We start from the raw sequence: 21,036 nt of genomic DNA, 5'->3' as shown, positions 1-21,036 counted from the left end.
CCTGGCCTGGTGAGGCTGGCAATCTGGACACAGTACTGTGGGAGAGGCTGCATGTGCTGAATGAAAGGTGGCTTCAAATGGCACACACCCCACCCCCACCCCCAGAAAGGCTGGCTTGCTTCCTTGGGGGCCCGGGTGGGGAGGGAGGGAAGAGAAACACTGACCAGAGACTAATTAAATCCATTACTTTGTTCTTTAGAAACTGGGGTAATCTGTGACTCGGCACCGACAGAACATTAAGTGAGATAACTTTTATTGAAGGGACAGTGTTCTTTGTCATGACCCTTGCCAGCTCACGTCCTAGAAACTGAGGCGGAGGCTCCTTGCTCAGATCTGGACTCCCCCAGGCAGGAGGGGCCATGCTGGGTTTGCTGCTGGGCTCTGGGCCCATCCAAATGCACCCTCCACCGCTGGCCACACCCAGGGGAGGGTACACTGAAGGATGAGGTGGAAAGATGGCCTATGGGGGTGTGTGACCTGGGCAGACAGGGAGGGCAGTCTAAGCTCTGATGTCACCAGGAGTTCCCAGGGGTGTCTCCTTCCCCCTCACCCACGTGGCTGAAAGCATCTCCTTGACCCAGAATCCCAGGATATCAAAGTTAAAAGGGGCCTGAAAGATCATCGAATCCATCCCTCCTATCATCCAACCATGGACACCAAGTTCTCGAGGGAGCAGTGACTTGCTGAAGGTCACACAGCTAGTTGCTGTGACTTCCAGGAGATCTTGCCTCCTTCCCTCCTCATTGTCTCTCGGCATCCTCAATCAAGCCGACCCTTTCCTCTGGTGAGAGCAAACAGCAGCCAATGGCCCAGGGCTGGCAAATAACAATGAGGCCATGCATGTGCAGAACACAGTGAACTTTTGCAGAGGCTTCCCCAGCTCTGTGCCTTTGTTCACACGGTTTCCTATGCCTGGTATGCCCTCCCTCAATTTCTGTGGCTCCAATTCCCACACAGTCTTCAAGATTTAAAGCAAATGCCTTCTGTGCTTCCTCCCCACCTGGTATATTCTCTCCTTCCCCTCTTCCTTCTCCTCACACCTTAGCCTGACTTCTTAGACAAACTCGGGGGACAAAAACCATGGTCTATGTCCCAAATCCAGGCTGCCTCCTATCTTTGTATGGCCCATTAGCTAAGAATGCTGTTTGCATTTTTTAAGATTAGGGAGAAAATGAAAAGAAGAATAATATTTCATGCCACATGAAAATTATATGAAGTTCAAATTCCAGTATCCACAAATAAAGTTTTATTGGAACATACTATGCACATTTATTTACACACTGTCTGTGGCTGCTCTTGCATTCTAAATTGAATTGTTGTCATGGGCTGCAAAGGCTAAAATATTTTCTATCTGGTCCTTTGCAGGAAAAGTTTGCTGACTCCTAGACTAAAGGCTTCACTCCCCTTTAGAGTGAATAGATTAATCAAGTTCATTTCTGAGAAGAACGTCACGGAGCATTCAGAGGTGCCTGGAGGGAGGTGTGGAACACCAAATACAAGCTTGGCAGCTTCTCATCAGAAAGAAAGTCTGTCCTAGCTCTGCCCATGGTGTGACCTTGAGCAAGTCACTTCTGCTTTGCAGGCCTCTTGTTCCCTAAGCTGCACAATGAGGGGATTGGACTGGATGGTCTAAGGTCCATTCTAGCCCTATGACTGAGAGTCAGCAATCTGTTGCATTTATAACTCACACAGTTTCAAGCAGGCACAGTCCTGATCACTTTCTCGCACAACAAGGGCTTACAGAAGGTTCCCCTGCCCAGCTGTGGTTTTCCGCTGCCAATGTGGGCTCCCTGGCTCCATACTCACCTGCCCTGCTCCACCCTTCCCTTCTGCTGACCTGTCTGCCTTTCTCTCAGAATTCCTCTCCCTGCAAAAGGAACATGGCCTCCTCTGAGAGAGCTCCCCCTCCAATCTGGTGGGCCAAGAGCTTCCATTCTTTTGTAGTGGTGGGGACAGGGAAAGAAAGGCTCTCAGCTCTCCCCAGCCTCCCAGGACCCACAGCCGGCAGGCAGGAGGTAGGGCCAGCTCTCACCGCACCCCTGCTCTGCCTGAGGAAACAGCCCCTCTCTGCCACTTCCTGTCCCAGGGGTTTCAGCAGTTTCCCCTTCAGGGCCTGCTGGTCCTCCCAGCCCCGCCCCTGTCCCACACAGGTCAGAGAGCACAGGGAAGGGAGGAGCTTTTAGGGAGAGCAAGGAGGACCCTCCACTGGAAGGCTGAGAAGACAGCTGTCTACACCAGAGGATGCCCCAGCAGCTCCTCTGTCAGCCTGTTTGGGCTAGGGGAGTGGGAACCTGGGAGGGAGTTGGGACTGTTTCCAAAAATCCTATCCTGTTAGCAGGTGAGTAAAGGTGAGTTCATCAGCTTACCTAGCTATCACCTTGGGGACAGAGTGAGCCTGGCCTTAGAAGACTGGGTAAGAGACTGGACAATAACTGCTGAGGTCAATGTCCATCTGAGCTGAGGACCAGCCCTGGGTGGCTTCGAATGGAAGGGAAGGGCAGGTTGAAGCAAGAGCCTGGGGAAAGTGGCCCACAGTGGGGGTTAGTTTGGAAGAGCAGGTGACACTGAAATCAATATCACTTCATAATTTTGCATAATTCTGTCATTAGCATCAATGGAAGAGGCAACAATGGAGAAAACTACGTGTGTCAAGACTAGTGGCATTTTCCAGGAGACTGGAACAGAAAGCTATCACATTCCATAGCCAAGGCAGATTTGGTGTGATGACTTCCACTTGTAAATACCTCCCAGATGCCTTGCAAGGTGGGGCTCCTAGCAGTGAGGCTGTGCGCCTGTGAGGAATCCTGTGGGCAAGTGACCAGCTCTGCTAGGCCTTCCCAAGGCAATGGGTCAGAGAAGCAGTAGCAGCTCGAGGCCCTGGACCTCTGCCCAGTTGCTCGAGGCCCTGTGGACAGGTTAGAAATCCATGATGATGGTTCTAGAAGCCTTGATGCCTGGGATAGGGGCCTAGTAGTAGGTAGACACCATCACCTTGGTCCTCCCTGTGGTAATATTGTTCCACGAGGTTTAAGTAGTAGTGAGAGAAGCTAAGGGGACCCCACCCCTTAGAAATGATGGTTCTGGGTGGGCCAACAAAAACTATGGATGGGAAGATGGTTTTGCTACCTCTCTGAGAGGTCATCCTCTTGTGCCTTTAACCAAGAGCCTTGCCCAGCCAGGCCTCCTATCAAAAGAGTAGAATCCCACTTTCCCTCTCCCTACTCCCTCAGGGCAAATAGGACCCAGTGCCCCAGAGATAGGGCCCTAAGGGGAGTGCCTGTTCCGCACTAGCCTGTTTACTACACCCCTGGAAGGTGTAGTAAATACTTCTTCACAGCTGGTATGACGGATGCCAAAAGTCTTAGAGACAACATCTGGATGTGCACCTTGGCTCCTGCCAGCCCCTCCCAACATCTGCAGTGCAAACCAAAGGCCAAGATTTGATTACAAGCCCAATTCAAAGTTGGTGGCATATGTTTAGAAAGCGCATCTAGCCTGGCCCGAGTAGCTCAGTTGGTTGAGCATCGTCCTGTGCACTGAAAGGTTGCTGGTTCCATCCCCGGTCAGGGCACATACCCAGGTTGCAGGTTCGACCCCTGGTTGGGGCATGTTCAGAAGGCAGCCAATTGATGTTTCTCTCTTCCATTGACATTCCTTCCTCCCTCCCTCTCTGCCTCCCTCCTCTCTTCCTCTCTCTAAGCATGTCCTCAAGTGAGGATTAAAAAATAATAATGAATACATTTTAAGAAAAAAAAAAAAAAGACATCTAGTTGGGGCGGAGGGGGTGGAAGTGCTTGAGATCAGTGCCAGCTCAGGGCAAGTGCTTTCGGGGTTGGCACTCATTTGAGCTAGTGCTGGGCCAGGGACGGCAGATGTGGCCACTGCAGCCTTCACCCATGGGCCTGTTGAGGGAGGGACATAGGGGCACGTGTACTTGTTTAAACCTAAGATTTTCTTTTGTGCCTTCTGATGTCACTTCAAGTTGTTCCCTCTGCTTCTGGGGAAGAGGGCAAACAGTAAAAATTACAGGGTGACAGGATGGAGCAGAGGAAAGGAGATAGGGACTTACATTTATTGAGTACAAGCTGTGGGGCTGGTGTTACCCCAGGCACTTTACTGGGCTCTCTCCTTTAATTCTTTCAACAAAGTAGTTGGTCAGTGGCAGAGCTAGTTTATTTTCAAATATTTCGCTTTTTGAACCCAGGTTTATTTCCAAATATTTTGCTCTTTGAACTTTGTTTTCAGTGAAATCTCTTTTGGTAATAATCCTGCCTTAATAGTTCCATTTAAGATACAGAAGTGAGGCTCAGAAAAGATTAGGTAACAAGATCAAGGTCACGCTGCCTGTTAAGAATGGCGGCAGAACTCAAACCCAGGCCTGTGTAACCTTGATCTCAAAGTCCATGCTTTTCCCTCTTCCCCATGCTGGTGAGCAGCTGCTCAGATCCGTAGTTCAGGCCTTGCTCACAAGACCCAACTTCGAAGGCTCAGAGCCTCTATGATGCCCCTTCAACAAAAGCTCCCTAAGCCAATGTTCCATTCCCCCTGGGGCCTCAATCTCAACCAAAGCTCCATATAAGTGAATCCTAACTTCCTGGGCCAAGTCTGTACCAAAATGGTGACAAGTTGCACCTCTGTGGCCAGCTGTGGAGGAAGGGTATTGTGGAGCAGGAGGCTTCCAGCTCTGGTATGAAGGAAACTGATGCGATTCCTGTCCCTCAGGGGCCTACTGCTTCCAGAGAGTTCCTGGAGACCTGGAGTGGCCATGGTGTGGTCCCTGCCCCATAAATATACACTTGCTCTTGGCTGACACATATGTAGGTCTGAGTTCTTATCTTGGGGTGTTGGTTCACATGCTCATTCAAATATTTATGGAAAGTCAGACCTGAGCACTCATGGGCTTACTGCTGGGTCTACCCTATTCTTCGCTGTGGTCAGGTCTCTTCATAGCTAAGTTCTCAGTAAACTGGGTTAGCCCATCTGCCTGAATAGTATTGCTGGGGGGTTTCTCCCCAAAAAACCACTTCCAGAGCAAATGAATCTTCAAAACTGAGGCCCAGAGGTTGTGGGGAAATGGGGAGTGACTGCTAATGGGTAGAGAGTTTCTTTGCGGGGTGATGAAAATATTTCTAAGTGGATTCTGGTGATGGATATACAACTCTGTGTGTACATGAAAAGTCACTGAATTGTGTACTTCAATTGGATGAATTATATGCTATTGAACTATATATAATAAAGCTATAATTTTTAAAAAATCGATACCCAGAGAGGGGTAGCAGTTCACTAGAGGCCGCACATGAGTTGACGGAGCAGCTCAGGCCAGACTCCAGGTCTTCTGAATTATGTCTCTGGGGCTCTCTCCTGCCAGCCTCACCATAACCGTAAGCAAGGATAACTACCGAGGTTTAGCAAGTATGCAAGGCAAGGCCAGCCCTGTGCCTGCAGGCTGGCAGCTGAACCTAAAGGAACAGGGTAGACAGTGGAAAATGCTCTAGGGCAGGGGCTTTAACTAAGGTCTGCCATGAACATGACGATGCCCCTCTCTGGATCCCAGCGTCCCCATGTGTAGAGTAAATGAGTTTGGTGATCCCTTGCAAAAGGCTCTGCCAGCTCTGAGATTCTAATTAATTATAAAGAACTGCAAGATGGAATAGAATGGCATGTCCTGGGAGTGCTGCAGTGGGCCTTGGACATAATTAGGTGTTCCAATCGATGCCCTTCACTGCTAGTGATGACCAGGACTTTCCGGTGAGAGTCAAATTCTCTCAGACAGTTCTGCTGCCTTTTTTGTTTTGTTAATCCTCACCTGAGAATATTTTTTCTATTAATTTTTAGAGAGATTAGAAGGGAGGGAGGGAGAGAGTGAGAGAAACATCGATGTGAGAGAGATGTATTGATTGGTTGCCTCCCACACACGTCCTGACCGGGCTGGGGATCGAACTTGCAACCGAGGTACCTGCTCTTAACTGGGAATCGAACCCGAGACCCTTCAGTGTGAGATGCTCTAACCACTTGGTCACACCATCCAAGGCTCTACCGCTGCCTTTCTCTGTGGGGGGTAGCTTGGCGCTGATTTCCCCTCCAGCAGTGCTAAGTGAGAGAATCACCTATAATAGAGACCCATTGATCACGTCCTCTGGAGACGTCAGGAACCAGTTTCTTGGCCTGGAGCCCAGGCAGCCCCACCTTGTGCTGAGCTTGCCTCTGCAGAGGAGGGAGTGATTGCTGATGGCCACTGGTCTAGCCCCCGCTGGACAGGATGTTTCCACATCAAGCCCCACTTCCTGCAGCTAGGCCTGGCCTCCGGTTCCCCCCTTCTCCTGCCATCTGGTCGCCTGCCCTCTGCCCCCTCCCCTTGCTGGGTGTTTACAGGCTGCCTTATCAGCCTGGGGAATCTGGGCCTCACCCAGCTGGCTGCCCCGCCCCACCAGCCTGCCCAGGGCCCTACCTGCTGTGGTTTCGTCACTACAGGCACAGTAGTCTGGAGAGGCACCCTCCCGTGCAGGCCCTGGTGTGTGGATGAAGGCTCACTACTGAAACCTGAATATTCATAGTGCTTTATCTACCTTGCCCAAGCTGGGGGACAGCACACTTTGTTCTTTCTATATTGTCTTGTCTCTGTGGGCAGGCTACTGGGACATGAATGAGGTGTTTAGGCTGCTGAGGAGGTTCTTTGACCTGGAGTGCTTCCTTGGCCCTTTTGTGTTCAGCCACTAAGAGGTGGGGGGGGGTGTGCAGCACTAGGCCGGAAGGCTAAAGGTGGGGTGGAATGAGGGGCTGCAGACTGAGTGTGCTGGAGGAGGAAAAGTTGGGGAATCTGTGGGCATGGCTTCCACCAATCCATGCCCAGACTTCAGAACCTCATGAGTCCCACACTGTCTCCATCCCACCCTGGGATCTGCTCACCTACCCAAAGGCTGAGGCCAGAGCTGACCACTGAGCAAGTTCAACAACTTTCTCCCAGAACACAAAGTTTACATTTGAACCAAGGAGGGGGAGGATATGGGGACAGTAGGCAAATGAACACGCTGCAGGTGATGGATTTCCCTTCCAGCATTCGGGCTAAGATACTGATAGTTCAAGTTCTGGCCTGTCCACAGGCAGGGCTCACAGGGACAGGGCCTGCCTGTTAAAGCTGACAAAGCCCCAGAGCAGGAATCAAAGCCATTGTCCAAACCTGGCTTATCTTCCACGGGCTTCCATTTTGTTCACTGATAAATCAATGAAACTATATTTAGGCAGTAGATTGCAACATTCACACTTAAGATAAAATGTCATACTCCAGAGAAATTTTATGAGACTGTGTCTTTCTAGGTGCAAAGCATAGTTCAATAGTTTGGGGCGCTAGGGTGGGAAAGTTTGGAAAAAGTTTGCTCAGACAATTTTGCCATTAATGGGCTATGTAACCACAGGCATGCTATGTCACATGGCTCTCACAGCCTTGGACCTCCCCTCCTCCCCCTCCACTATAGATCTCATGCTGCCCAGAGCTCCTCTCAAGCTTACTGACCCTAGTCGCAATCAGGGCTTCCGCAGGCCACCATCCCATCTCCCCAGGAATGACTTTCCCACTGCTCAGATATATAAACCACTTAATGTTCATGTGTTAATGGGTTAATATGTCACCTCTCTCCTTAACACATTTTCGTTTTAAAAGACCATCTGGAGTTGCCTTGCTTTAGCCTAAGGAGGGCCCCCGGGCAACAGTGGAGCAGACCTGTGGATAGGTGAGCCAGGGCTGTTTCGCAGTGGCTCTGCCTCCCATTACACCATTAGCCAAGGAGCAAGCTGGCATCTACCATCTACTCCCCCGGCCTGTGGTCTCTGTTAGGAAGCTGTACAGAGTGGATGTGAAAACCTTTGAAAAAGCTAACACTGAGGCTCGGTGCAACAGAAAGCCCACTTGACTGGGTGTGAGGAAGATTAAGTTCCAGTCCTGGCCCTGCCTCTCCCTAGCTCCTCCCTCAGCCTTTGAGCTGGTGCCAACTCCTACTCCAGGGCACACATTTAGATCTATGGCTGTGGCCACACCAGCCATACTAGGCACAGCTTTAGAGTCCAAACTCATCTGCTTGGTTTCCAAAGGTCCTTCACAGTCTGACCCCACCCTACCTACTCAGCCTTGTTTCCCATGATTTCCCAACTCAAGCCTGGGCTTCAAGCCCAGTGGTCTCCTCATGGTCCCCTGAGGGAACATTCCAGGCTCATTCACAGAGTTTCTCAGGCCTGCCATGCCCTTGCTGCTCTGTTTTGCTTAATCAAATAGTGCCCATCCAGCAAGGTCCCAACCAAGTCCCCAAACCCATGGAGCTGGTTACACCCTGATAACTAGAGTCCACACCCATGGAGGCCCCCTTCTCTAAACTCCCAAAGCCCTTAAATTCCACCACAAAATCTCTTAATCCCACAGGTCTCGAATTGTTCTTTAATTCATGTGTATGTCTTGTTTCCCCAACAGGCAGTAAAATCCGTGGGATTAAAGCCTATCGCATCTTCTGACTCTAACACAGGTCTGGACATTCATGGATTAAGTCCTTGTAAATTCTCAGCCTGAGTAAAATCTCTAGAAAAGAGAGTCCAGGTCCTGCTAGATAGAGTCTGGGGATAGGGATAGAGTTAGGAAGCAGAGGTCTCCAGGCTGGCACATTACTTGTCCCTTTTGCTGCCGGCCTCTGTTAGGGGAAACACATACCACCTAGAGCCGTTTATTCCAAGCAGCAAGAGGGCAGCTGATGATCAATCAGGCCATCATTAAAGCATTGACTTTTTGTACAAAACCAGTGTTTCAACCCCAGGGATATTGGGTGCTGGTCTGGTCATTGGACCCTTGGGACAGACTTCGTAATGCTGGATCCGTTTTAAGAGCTAAAATGATTCAAGAGAATGGGGTGTGAGGATAACTATAAGAGAACAACTTTTTTTTTTTTTTTTTTTTTTTTTTTTTTTTTTAAAGAGGCCTTGTGTTGTCTAGACAGATAAGGTTGAAAAGGGATATGACAGACATCTATAAAACAACGTATGGAGCAGATAATCATGGACACATTCACCAAAAATGGGCTATTCTTATACGCTGTTGGTAGGACTGTAAATTAATGCAGCCACCATGGAAAACAGTATGGAGATTCCTCAAAAAATTAAAAATAGAGCTGCTACCCTGGCTGGCGTGGCTCTGGGGTTGAGCATCAGCACATGCACCCAAAGGCCTAGGGTAAGGATTAACAACAAAAAATTAAAAATAAATAAAAATAGAGCTGCCATATGATCCAGCAGTTCCACTTCTGTGTATTTATCTGAAGAAAACAAAAACACTAATTTGAAAGATGTATTATTAAGCAATAAAAAAGAATGAAACCTTGCTGTTTGCAGCAACACGGATGGACCTAGAAGACATGCTGAGTGAAATAAGTGAGACAGAGAAAGACAGATACTGTATGATCTCACTTATCTGTGGGATTAAACAACACACATGAATATACAAAACAAACTGGAAAGAGACCCACAGGCATAGAGGAGAAGCTGATGGCTGCCAGAGGGCAGGGAAGTAGGGGAATGGGAAGGAAATAGAAAAAACTTAAAAATAAAAATAAAAGAATGTTTGGAGCAAGATATATAACTATAATTTAGAACAGATCCAATCAGTTCTTTACGGATATAATATTCAGATAGTTACAAGGGGCCATATATATTAGTTTGGTGCATTACAAAAAATGGGTTATAAAAGAAGGGCACATAAATAGTCCTATTTTGCGAATGCATAGTGAAGTTAAGGAACTTTTTAGCTGACGCGTACCAATAAAACATCTAAAATGACAGTCACATCAGGGCCATCCATGATTACAAAATAAGATCACAAAAGCACAGCCAAGTATGCCTGTTGTAGCTATTAATGTAAACGGGATAAATTCAAGCATAAAAAAGAGATACTGACAACCTAATTCTAAAATTCATATGAAATTTTAAATAACTTAAAATAGGCAAAAACATCTTTGAAAAAGAACAGAATTGAAGAGCAAACACTATCTGATTTCAAGAATGATTATAAAGCTACAGTAATCAAAACAATTGGTATTGGCATAAGGATAAACAAATAGATCAATCAATGAAACAGAATATGGAGTCCAGAAATAAGTCCACATATATAAGGACACTGCAGTAGAATAATGATAGCGTTTTCAACAAATGGTGCTGGAGTAATTGGATATCTATACGTAAAAAAAAATGAATTTGGATCCATACTTCTCATCATACAGAAAAATTAACTTGAAATGAATCAAAGACCAAAATGTAAAGCCTACAACTATAAAACTTCTCAAAGAAAACATGAGACAAAATACTTGCCCACCCAAACACTATTAGAACTGATAAATGAATTCAGTAAAGTAGCAGGATACAAAATTAATATTCAGAAATCCATTGCAATTTTATACACCAAAAACGAACTATCAAAAAGAGAAATTAAGGAAACAATCGCATTGAAAATTGCATCAAAGACATAAAATATCTAGGAATAAATTTAACCAAAGAATAAAAGACCTGAACTTGGAAAATTATAAGGCACTGAAGAAAGAAACTGAAGAAGATACAACTAAATGGAAGCACGTGCACATGGACAGGAAGAATTAACATCATTAAAGTGTCCATACTACCCAAAGCAATCTGTAGATACCAACGGCATTTTTCAAAGAACTAGAACAAGTAATCCTAAAATTTATATGGACCCACAAAAGCCCCCAAAAGCCACAGCTATCTTGTGAAAGAAGAAAAAAAATGGAGGTATCACACTGCTAGATATCAAACTATACTACAAGGCTATAGTAATCAAAACAGCATGGTACTGGCATAAATCAGACACATAGATCAATGGGAGAGAATAGAGAGCCCAGAAATAAACTCACAACTTTATGGTCAATTAATATTTGATGAAGGGAGCAAGAATACACAATGGGGTAGAAACGGTCTAGTCAATAAATGGTGTTGGGAAAACTGGACAGATACAGGCAAAAAAATGAAACTAGACCATCTTCTTACACCATACACAAGCATAAACTCAAAATGGATTAAAGACTTAAATGTAAAACTTGATACCATAAAAATCCTAAAACATAGGCAGTAAAATCTCTGACATTTCTCATAACAATGTTTTTTCTGATATATTGTCTCAGGCAAGGGAAACGAAAGAAAACCAAATGGGACTACATCAAACTAAAAAGTTTAGCACAACAAAGGAACCATCAACAAAATGAAAAGACAGCATACTGAATGAGAGAAAATATTTGCCAATGATATATCCAATAAGAGGTTAACGTTCAAAATTTATAATGAACTCATACAAACTTAACACCAAGAAAACAAACGATCCAATTTTAAAAAATGGGCAGAGAATCTGAATATACATTTCTCCATAGAGAACATACAGATGGCCAATGGACATATGAAAAACAGCTAACATCACTAATCATTAGAGAAATGCAAATTAAAACCACAGTGAGATATCACCTCACACCTGCCAGAATGGCTACCATCAATAAACCCACAAACAACGAGTGCTGGCGAGGGTGTGGAGAGAAGGGAACCCTCATGCACTGTTGGTGGGAATGCAGACTGGGGCAGCCACTGTGGAAAACAGTGTGGAAGTTCCTCAAAATAAAAAAAATTTAAAAAAATAGAACTACCTCATGACCCAGCAATTCCACTCCTGGGTATTTATCTGAAGAAATCCAAAACATTAATTCAAAAAGATATATGCACCCTTATGTTCATTGCAGCATTATTTACAATAGTCAAAATATGGAAACACCCAGGTGTCCATCAATAGGTGAGTGGATAAAAAGTAGCGATATATGCCCTGGCCCCTGTGGCTTGGTTGGGAGTTGTCCGGTGCACTGAGAGGTTGTTGGTTCAGTTCCCAGTCAGAGCACATGCCGGGGCTGTGGGCTCACACCCAGTAAGGGGCGTGCAGGAGGCAGCCCATCCATGTTGCACTTTCACATTGATGTTTCTTTCTTCTCCCTTCCTCTCTCTCTAAAAATCAATAAACTATTTTTTTAAAAAGTGGTGGTATATATACAAAGGAATATTACTTGGACCTAAAAAAGAATAAAATCTTACCATTTGGGACAGCGCGCGCGCACACACACACACACACACACACACACACACATATATCCACTAAGCTGTACACCTAAAACTAATGTATAATAATATTGAATATCAACTGTAATTGAAAAAATTTTAAAAGTAGAAAAAAAAATTGTGACCTGGGGCTAGGTGAAGAAATTTTTAGATACAACACCAAAAGCATGATCCATAAAAGTAAAAATTGATTAGTTGGACTTTATCAAAATTAAAGTCTTCCACTCTTCAAAAGACACTGTGAAGAGAATGAAAGGATGAGCTACAGTCGGGGAGAAAATCTTTGCAAAGCATGTATCTGATAAAGGCCTTGTATCCAGAATATGTAAAGAGCTCTCAAACCTCAACTACGAGAAAAAAAAGTCAATTTCAAAATGGGCAAAAGATTTAAATGGACATCTCACCAAAGAAGATATATGGGTGACAAATAAGTGCATAAAAAGATGCTCAACATCATTAGTCATTAGGGAAATACAAATAAAAAAATCACAGTGAGATACCACTGCCCATCTGTTAGAATGGCTAAAACTAAAAAGGCTGCCCACACCAAGTTTTGGAGAGGATATGGAGCAATTGCAAGCCTCATATACTGCTGGTGGGAATGTGAAATGGTAGAGCCACTTTGTAAAAAAGTTTCACGGTTCCTTAAAAAGTTGAACGTACAAATTCTGTACAATTCAGCCATCAAACTCCTAGGTATGTAACCAAGAAAAAAGGATACATATAGTCACACAAAGATTTGTACATAGATGTTCATAGCATCTTTGTTTGTAATAGCCAAAAACTGTGTGTGTGTGGGGGGGGGGGGACCATGCAATGTTCATCAACTGATGATTAACAATATATGGTATATCCATACAATGGAATGCTACTTAGTAGTAAAAAGGAATGCAATACTAATATGTATAAGAACATAGATGAGTCTTAAAGTAAATATGCTGGATGAAAGAAGCCATACAAAATGAGAGTACATGCTACATGATTCCATTTATATAAAACTCTAGAGAATGAAAGCAATTATAATGGGTAGTAAATAAACCCTAGAGCTCCAGTGCACAGTATAGTGAATATAGGACAGCAATAATGTGTTATAATCATCAAACTTTCTAAGAGACTTGATCTTAATTACTCCAATCACTAAAAAGAAAGGATAGCCCGGGCCGGCATGGTCAGCGGTTGAGCACTGACCCAGGATCCAGGAGATCACGGTTCGATTCCTGGTCAGGGCATGTGCCTGGGTTGTGGGCTCCATCCCCAGTCGGGGGTGTGCAGGAGGCAGCCAATCAATGACTCTGTCATCATTGATGTTTCTGTCTCTCTCTCTCTCCCTCTCCCTTCCTCTCTCTGAAATCAATAAAAATATATTTTAAAAAAATGGATAATTACGTAAAGTGATAGAAGTGCTAATTATCACAACAGCAGCCATATTACAATATGTAAATGTTCAAATAAACATGTTGTACACCTTAAAGTTACACAATATTATATGTCAAGTATACTTCAATTTAAAAAGAAAATACACAGTAATAGTGACAGAAAGATAAGTGGTTGCTCAGGATGAGAACATGAAATTGGAAAGATGCCCAAGGAAACTTTCAGGGGTGATGGTTTCATGAGTATCTACATATGTCAAATATTATCAAAGTGCACACTTTAAATATGTACAGTTTCTTGTATGTCAACATTACCTCAATAAAGCTGTTAAATAAAGAGAAAGTTCAGTTCCCCAGATAGATATAATAATGGCACTCTGTAATTTTACTAAGTCACATTACTATGTAACAATTACATTACTATGTAATCTAACAATGTACAGTTTTATTCTATAACAGCAATAAAGACAAAAGAAGCAAGAACACCCATGCTCTCCTAGAAAACATATTCTTTGGTGCCACCAGTAGAGACAAATTCTGAACCTTGGGACTTACTGAGTGGGCTGATTCTAGTGGGTTTGTGTTGTTTAATCTTGTGTTCACTCTCATGCCAGGGTTACTGTCCCACCTAGCCTCGAATGCCCCTATAGCACAGCCAATGCTCTCTTTCCTATTTTGAAAAATCATCTGCTCTCTCACCTCCAGGAAGCCTTCCCAATGAAGCTGAGAATGGAGAATGACCTTCCTCTAGATTAGCCGTGGACCCCCACTATAACCCAATCTCCAAATCTTAAGTGCCATAGCCTGCTGCAGGACTATGTGCATATGTATTGCTACAGCTCTAGATTTGGGTTTAGATCCTTCAGAGCAGGAGGCTGGGCTTGTTTCGTTGTGTGTGTGCGTGTGCATGTGTGTGTACATGTGTGTGTGTGTGTAAGATTAGCCTGGCGCCAAGAAAGTGGTCACCTAACGAGAGAGGTGTTTTCTGTGCATGGATTTTAGAGAATCAGCAGAGCTGAACTAGCGTCTCTTATCCTCTGAAGGCATTATGGGAAAAAGACATATTAGCTCTTAAATGTATGTCTAAGTACCTCCTTGTTATCCGGTCATCGGGAATTTGGGGAGATTAAAACTAATTGCCCACTCTCCAATCCCCTGAGGCCTAGCAATTCTAATCTGAGGGGCTGGACCAAGGGACTGAGTGAAGTGGTTCCAGGGGTGGTCCAAGGGTGATCCAGTTTATCCTGGGCCTCCTGGCCATGCGGGTGGCCACAGGCTCCTCAAGCAAACACAACCCATTTGATAGCAGATGGAATCTCCAAGTTACTTTCTGGGAGGCCTTTGGAACTGGAATGGCCCAGCCCCCTAGGAAGTCTTCTGGGCAAAGACAGTGCCCCAGTTCTAACCCCAGGCCTCCCGGGCATTGGTCCAGAATGGACCCATCATCTACTCCAGCGAAAAGAGGGAGAAAGTGAGCAGTGTTGGCCAGTCAGCTCCCAGAATTCTTCATTCAGTAGTGTAAAAACAACAAACTGATGATTGCTAAATACTCGCCAGGGGTGGAATGTGAGGCCTGCTCTCAAAGGAACTAACTTACCCTGATTCCTGCAGCGAATGATGCTCAAGATAAAAGTGAAGGGAGAAAGATGGCAACGTTAATAAAAATATTAAAGATGAGTCTTCCTCTATACACACACACACACACACAAACCCAATCTTCTTTCACATTGCCTCCTTATCCCGTGTGATGGGAGCATTAACAAAAGTTAGCAGAAAGATGTGGAAAACCTTCCTCTTGGTTTTAGGAATGTATATGGCATACCCTGCCAGCACTGCCAGAGAAGCAGTGCATCCCCTGGAGCCTGGCAAAGTCACGGGTGTGTGAAGGGGAAACGATAACAACAACAACAACAGCCACAGGAATAATAACAGCTTGCACGTATTGGGAAGCTACTATTTGCCAGACACCATGCTGAGTGCTTTACATGCATTATCTCCTTTAATCTGGACTCCAGCCCTGTGAGGTGGGCACTGAGACCCGGAGTAGTTAAGCGAAGAACCCAGTCACATGGCCAGTAAGCGGTAAGTCTGGGATATGAAGGTAGAGAGCCTATGCCCTTCCCTGCTTCTAGACAATACGCTTCTTGAGAAGGATTTTGGGTTAGACTAGAAAAGGGAAGGAAGCTCCAGGAGGGGCAGGTGGACTATGGAGCAGGAAGTGCCAGCACTGGAACAAGAAAGTGATCCATCAAGAAGGAGGGAGCCTAAGAAAAAGTTTGCTCAGCCTGGGCAAGCTGCCTGGCCTCTTGCTTCTTGTTGGTCTGTCTGAGAAATGTTCTGGCACTTTCCCTTGCAGACTCTCCTGCATGAAACACCTCCCCTTACTGCCTGACCCTCCCCTCCTCCTTACCCTGGGAGCAGGCTGGGGTCTCTTTGCAAAGAAACTCACCTTAGGATACAATTTCTTGTCCAAGAAGTCAGAGCACTCTGGCGTGCCCCTGCGGTGTTGCAATGTTCCCGGGGAGGGGGCAGGACAAGAGGGCAATGAGAGAGGAAAAGTGATGCGCTGGAGGCATGTGTGCGTCCAGGTGTTTATATCCAATTAAACCCAACAACGGCAAAGTTCCCCTCTATGCCCGGCCACAGGAGACACAAAAGCAGCAAAACAAATATATGGCTAGTACTTGCCCTTGCCCTTGCCCGGTAGACATGTGGAAATCTTTAGACCCTTGGTCCTCAGATGGATGAGAAAATGAAAATCACTGTCCCCCACCTGTACCCCTGGGCTTCCCAAGAACTCCCAGAAGCCCAGAGAAGGTGAGACCCAACCAGCCTGTGGCTGCTATGAACACCTGTGGTGTGTCAGTTTTCCTGTTCCTTTGGTGTCCCCTATCTCTTTTTCCCCCTCTCTTCTCACCAGGGCCTGGGAGTGGGGTGGGGCGGGAGGGTGATGTCAAAATGAAATCCCCTCAGCTTGGGTGGCAGGGAAGCCTGGCCATCCTTTGTGTCTTATCAATACAGGCTGGGCTTCTGGTCTGGGCCAGGCACTTTATACCTCCTAGAGTGGTGACTGGGGTCTGCACTGAGCCACCCACACTGACTGACCTGGTCTTTTATGTGACACACACTTGCCAAACAATTCTCCAGGCTTCCAAGGTCAATCTGTGGCCAGGGTACAGGGAGGAAGGCATTTTTTCTCTCCTTTCTGCCTAGTCAAATCTCCCTGTGCCACCCCACCCCCCTTCAAGGTCTAGCTTGAGGCTCATCCCTCACAAAGACTTCCCTCCCTCCTCCAGCTGCTGCTGACCTCAGAGCCCTGGCCGCCTCTGGCCCCTGCTCCAAGGAGCACAATTAGCACCTGACCAGTCACTGGCCTGTCTGTTTGTCCTAGCCTCTGATTGTTTCAGTGTCTTAGTCATCTCTCGCCCCACGGCCTCCTTCATGCGCCTCCCCCACAGCACCTAGCACAGGTTGGGCACACAGTAGGTGCTAATAAATGTCTGTCAAATCAAAACTCAGCAGCTGCTATGAGGTCAGAACCCTCATAAGCTCCACAACCAGCAGTTCCTTGGCAACCAGCGCTGGGGCCCGGGCTACAGGGCATTAGCGGCAGGGACAATTACAGGCCACTTAGGCTCAGCGGCCAGAGATTTGCAGGCAGGTTGGTGTTGATGAGAAAAGCCTCTGATACCTACACAAGCGCCCATGGAATTCTGGGTACCGTGGATGAGTTTATTTTCTCCCCTGCAGTACTAGTTTTCAGTCTGAGAACCACAAAGGGAATAAAATGGCAGCAAAGCCAGAAACCTCTTTGCAGTTTAGAAAACCCAGAGAGAAAAGCAAGCCAGGGCTGGGGGTCAGCCCCAAGCCTGAGGAGCGGAGGCTGTTCAAAGCCCTTCCCAGCTCATTGGGAAACCCCTGGGGTGTGTAAGGGCCATGACAGGCATGGGCCCTGCCACTCCTGGGTTCAGAGGGGTATTTGGGGGTAGCCCTAAATAATGTCAACCTGCCCTGAAACCGAACAAATGACACCACTGAACACTTGCCACTGCAGCCCACATAGGAACGAGGTCTCCCTTTCCCTGTCATTCACCCAAATTCCTGGACAGGCCTGGGGGGGGCATCCAGACCAGAACCCAGCCAGGGCCCCCCAGGCAAGGGGGTACCTAGCTCTTCACACTAGCTCAAGGATTGCTGTGTGGTTTTGACTTACGGTTATTTATACAGATGACCCAGCCACTCTCTCCACCCCTCCACCCCCACCCACCCGGGCTGGGCTCCCCAACAGCGGGTGGTATCCTCTTGACCACACTTTCCTCACTGCCACTGGTGCCTGGTCCTGGTTCTCAGCAAATGCTTGCTGAGTTGAACCTGAGCTTTAGGCACTGAGTTGGGCAATATCATTATGCTAGTCTGTGCTTACTGTGTGCCACATACTGTCATGATCATCGGAACAACCTTGTGAGGTGGGTCCCATTAGACAGATGAGGAAACAGAGGCATACAATTGATTGTGAGCACATGGCTAATAAATCAGAAAGCTAGATTAAAACCCAAACAGTCTGGCTCTAAGGATTGGAGGGAAAATGAAAAAGTTGGGGGGGGGGGGGATGGCGAGGGCCAAGGTCAAACAGGATCAGGGATTTCCCTGGGAAAACAGTCCCCCTCACTTGCTTCTGGCTGGGGCTTTTGGGGACAAAAGCTCTGAATTTTGCAGTTTGGGGTGTTCTGCACATCCTTTCAATCAGGCCCACGAATGATAGATCACAGCACCTTCATTTTTAGATCCCAATATAGGACAGAGGAGTCAGAAGCCACTGTGCCACCTCTTAGCCCTAGGCAGGAGGAGGGTGGGTTTCAGGCCCCCAGCTTGTCCATGGGTGGGCGCCAGTTCCTGAGCAACCACCGAGCAAACAGTGCAGCAGTGGGAGGAATGCCAGACATAGTTGCAAACAAGCCACTCCTTAGGCTCACAGTGGAGGCTGGGTGAGGGTGGCAACGTGGAGCCTGCTCAACGCCCCCTCCCCCCCAGAAATCCCAGCCTTTGAACCCAGGCTCAGAGACAACCACATGCAAGGCAGCCTCTTCCTCACACCAGCTGGCCTTAGGAAGTCTCCAGAACAGTTCAGTCCTTCACTTAACTCAAGATAACTCCCCGATAAGCTGTTTGTGCTCTGGGTCCACTGAATTAATGGTAGGAAGCGCCTTATAACCGGCCAAACCCTGTGTAACTCACTGTGAGGAGGGATTTGCATTCTTGCCAGGCATACGTGTTCCCTGGGCATTTTCAGTGCCAAAGGGGAGAGCTAGATTTGTTCCCTTCATCCCCCTCCCACCTGGCAATCAGGCCAGGGGTGAGCTCTTAGGGGGTGAGTCCCCGATGGGTGGGCGTGCCCACCAGCTGTTGGGGCCCAGCCTTGGTGGCTGAGGCCCTGGGGTGGTGACCTCACTTCCGCTCCTACCTCCCCATCTCCCCAGCACTCCTCCCATTTGAGGCCCCACCAGGCAAAAATCGAGAAGTCCAAGGTTAACTGTTCCTCCCCATTTTAAGAGCTAATTAAAATGATTAGCCACAATGAACTGTCAAACATTAACCAGAAGAAGCTGCAGGACTAGACAGGCCTCAATCTCGGGCAGAGGGATGGGGGGCAGGACTCAAAAGGCCATCAAATCCCACGGTTGGGGTGTGGTGGTGGTGGGAGCAGCCAGGGAGAGCCCGAACGAGCCAGGTGCCAAGGGGTCAGGAGGTGATTCTGGTCAGAAATGCACTGTCCCCGAACACGGTCTCGGGAAAGGGCGGCAGAGTTAGGGTGCGGTGGGGGGACCAAGAGTTCGTAAAGCCACTCCCGCCTCAGCAGTCTCCGCAGGCTCGGCGCTGTCGGCAGGGATCCCGCGCCGTGTGGCTGCGGACTGCCCTCGCCAGCGGCGGCAGGAACAGGGAGGCGGGAGAACCCGGGAGAGCGGGAACGCGGGAGCGGGAGCGGGAGAGGGAGGGCTGCCTGTGGCTCGCAAGCAAACTCCGGCCCCCACCCCGCCAAGAGGTCTCTATTTGGGCGATCCAATGATTCGTGTGAGTGTGTGTGAGGGTGTGTGTGTGTGAACGTGTGTGAGTGTGAGTGTGTATTTCACCCTAAGGCTCTGGGCCCCAGAAGCCCTCCGGGCCGTTGGATCGATCGAACTAACAGCCCAGCCACGGACCCGCCCAACCTCCCGCCCTCAGGCACCCAGCTTTGGGGGCCTGTGGTCGCGTTCGGTCCCGTCAACGGACACAGGCTGCCCGAGACGGAGGGAAAACGATCCCCGACCCCGCCTCGGGAAACCAATTCCGCTTCTAACCCCGGGATCGGGCGCCGGGTTCCCCAACGTCCACGCGGTGGGGCGAGGCCAGGGCGGGACTCGACACGCAGCGGCTCCCCCCCCTTTCCCGGGCCCCCAACCCCACACCCCGCGGCCCCGCGGCCCGGCTCCCGCCCTCGGACAAACTTTTCGAAGTCCCCGAAGGCTCCGAGAAACGGCGCCATCGACGTACCTGAGGCGTAGTGGGCTCGGTCGCCGCGTCCCCTCCCCGCTCCGGGGGCCGAGCCTCCGGGTCCCCAGCCCCGCCAGCCCGCCCGCTCCCCCGAGAAGCCGGGCCGGGCCAGTGGCGCCGGGATTTCGGCGCCGGCGAAAGGAGAAGTGGAAGTTGAGCGCCGCGCCGGTCGGTCCCCGCGGCCGCCGGGCCAGCGTCCGCCTCCCTCCTTCCTGCCCTCTCCCCGCCCGCCGGCCCCGCGGCCCCGCGCCCGTGACTCACCTCAGCGCGGGGGCCGGCGGGCCGGGCGGGCGGGCGAGGCGCTGGCTCTCCCACACGTCGCGCCGCCAATGGCAAGTTAGAGGGCGAGATGCAAATACCAGGTGAACCCGCGGCGCCCCTGAGGAAACGGCTCCGGCGGGCGGGGCGGACGCGGCGGGGCCCTGGCGGCCGGTGGGGGCGCCCGGGGAGGGGGCGCGAGCCGGCCGAGACCTGCGCCGAACGAGCGAGCGAAAGGGGAAATTGCACCAGAGCCACACACGTCCCCTCAGGCGGCGGCTGGGGCGGGCGCGAAGGAGGCTGGGTGGGAGGGAGGGAAGAGCTGGAGGGAGGGACCGACGGGAGGGACCGCGGGCGCGCGGGCGGAGGGAGGGAGGGAGCGGCGGAGGGCGGAGGCGTCGCGGTGGAAACAGCGCCCCTCCACCCGGGGCCCGCCGCTGTCGCCAGCACGGCAGGGGGAGCCGTGCCAGGGGCCCGCGCGGCCTCTCCTTCCCCTCGCGGCTCGCTGGCCCCCGGGGACGCCGAGGGCCGGGCGCCCCCAGAGAGCACAGCCGGTGCTCCGCCTGGGCGCCGGCGGGAAGCACCCCGCAGGGTGCCCTGGAGGAAACTACGTTCTCCAGGGACTACGGATGGCCCGATGCAGCCGCCTGGGCCTGCACATGCCGCTTGCTCGACGCCTTTGGCCCGAGCCCCGAACTCCGGATTATGGAGCTGCCGCCGCGTGCGGACCTGGAGGTCGGGCGGG

General features: G+C 49.0%; 1 protein-coding gene across 2 annotated transcripts in view; it reads right to left on the bottom strand.

The window, feature by feature from the left end:
• The window catches only part of ELF4 (E74 like ETS transcription factor 4), a 41,384-nt gene extending 20,845 nt beyond the window's left edge, over positions 1–20,539 (bottom strand). The window contains exon 1 of one of the 2 annotated variants that reach the window (XM_081125906.1): positions 20,295–20,539. The gene's annotated coding sequence lies outside the window, so the exon portion shown is untranslated. Of the gene's footprint in view, positions 1–20,033; positions 20,102–20,294 lie in introns of those variants that run through there. The other variant, XM_081125907.1, reaches the window with a different exon arrangement.
• Between the last annotated feature and the right edge of the window lie 497 nt (positions 20,540–21,036).

This window comes from Miniopterus schreibersii (assembly GCF_964146895.1).
Source record: "Miniopterus schreibersii genome assembly, chromosome: X".
In the NCBI taxonomy this organism is placed as follows: domain Eukaryota; kingdom Metazoa; phylum Chordata; class Mammalia; order Chiroptera; family Miniopteridae; genus Miniopterus; species Miniopterus schreibersii.
This window is presented reverse-complemented; position numbering and strand designations above follow the sequence as displayed.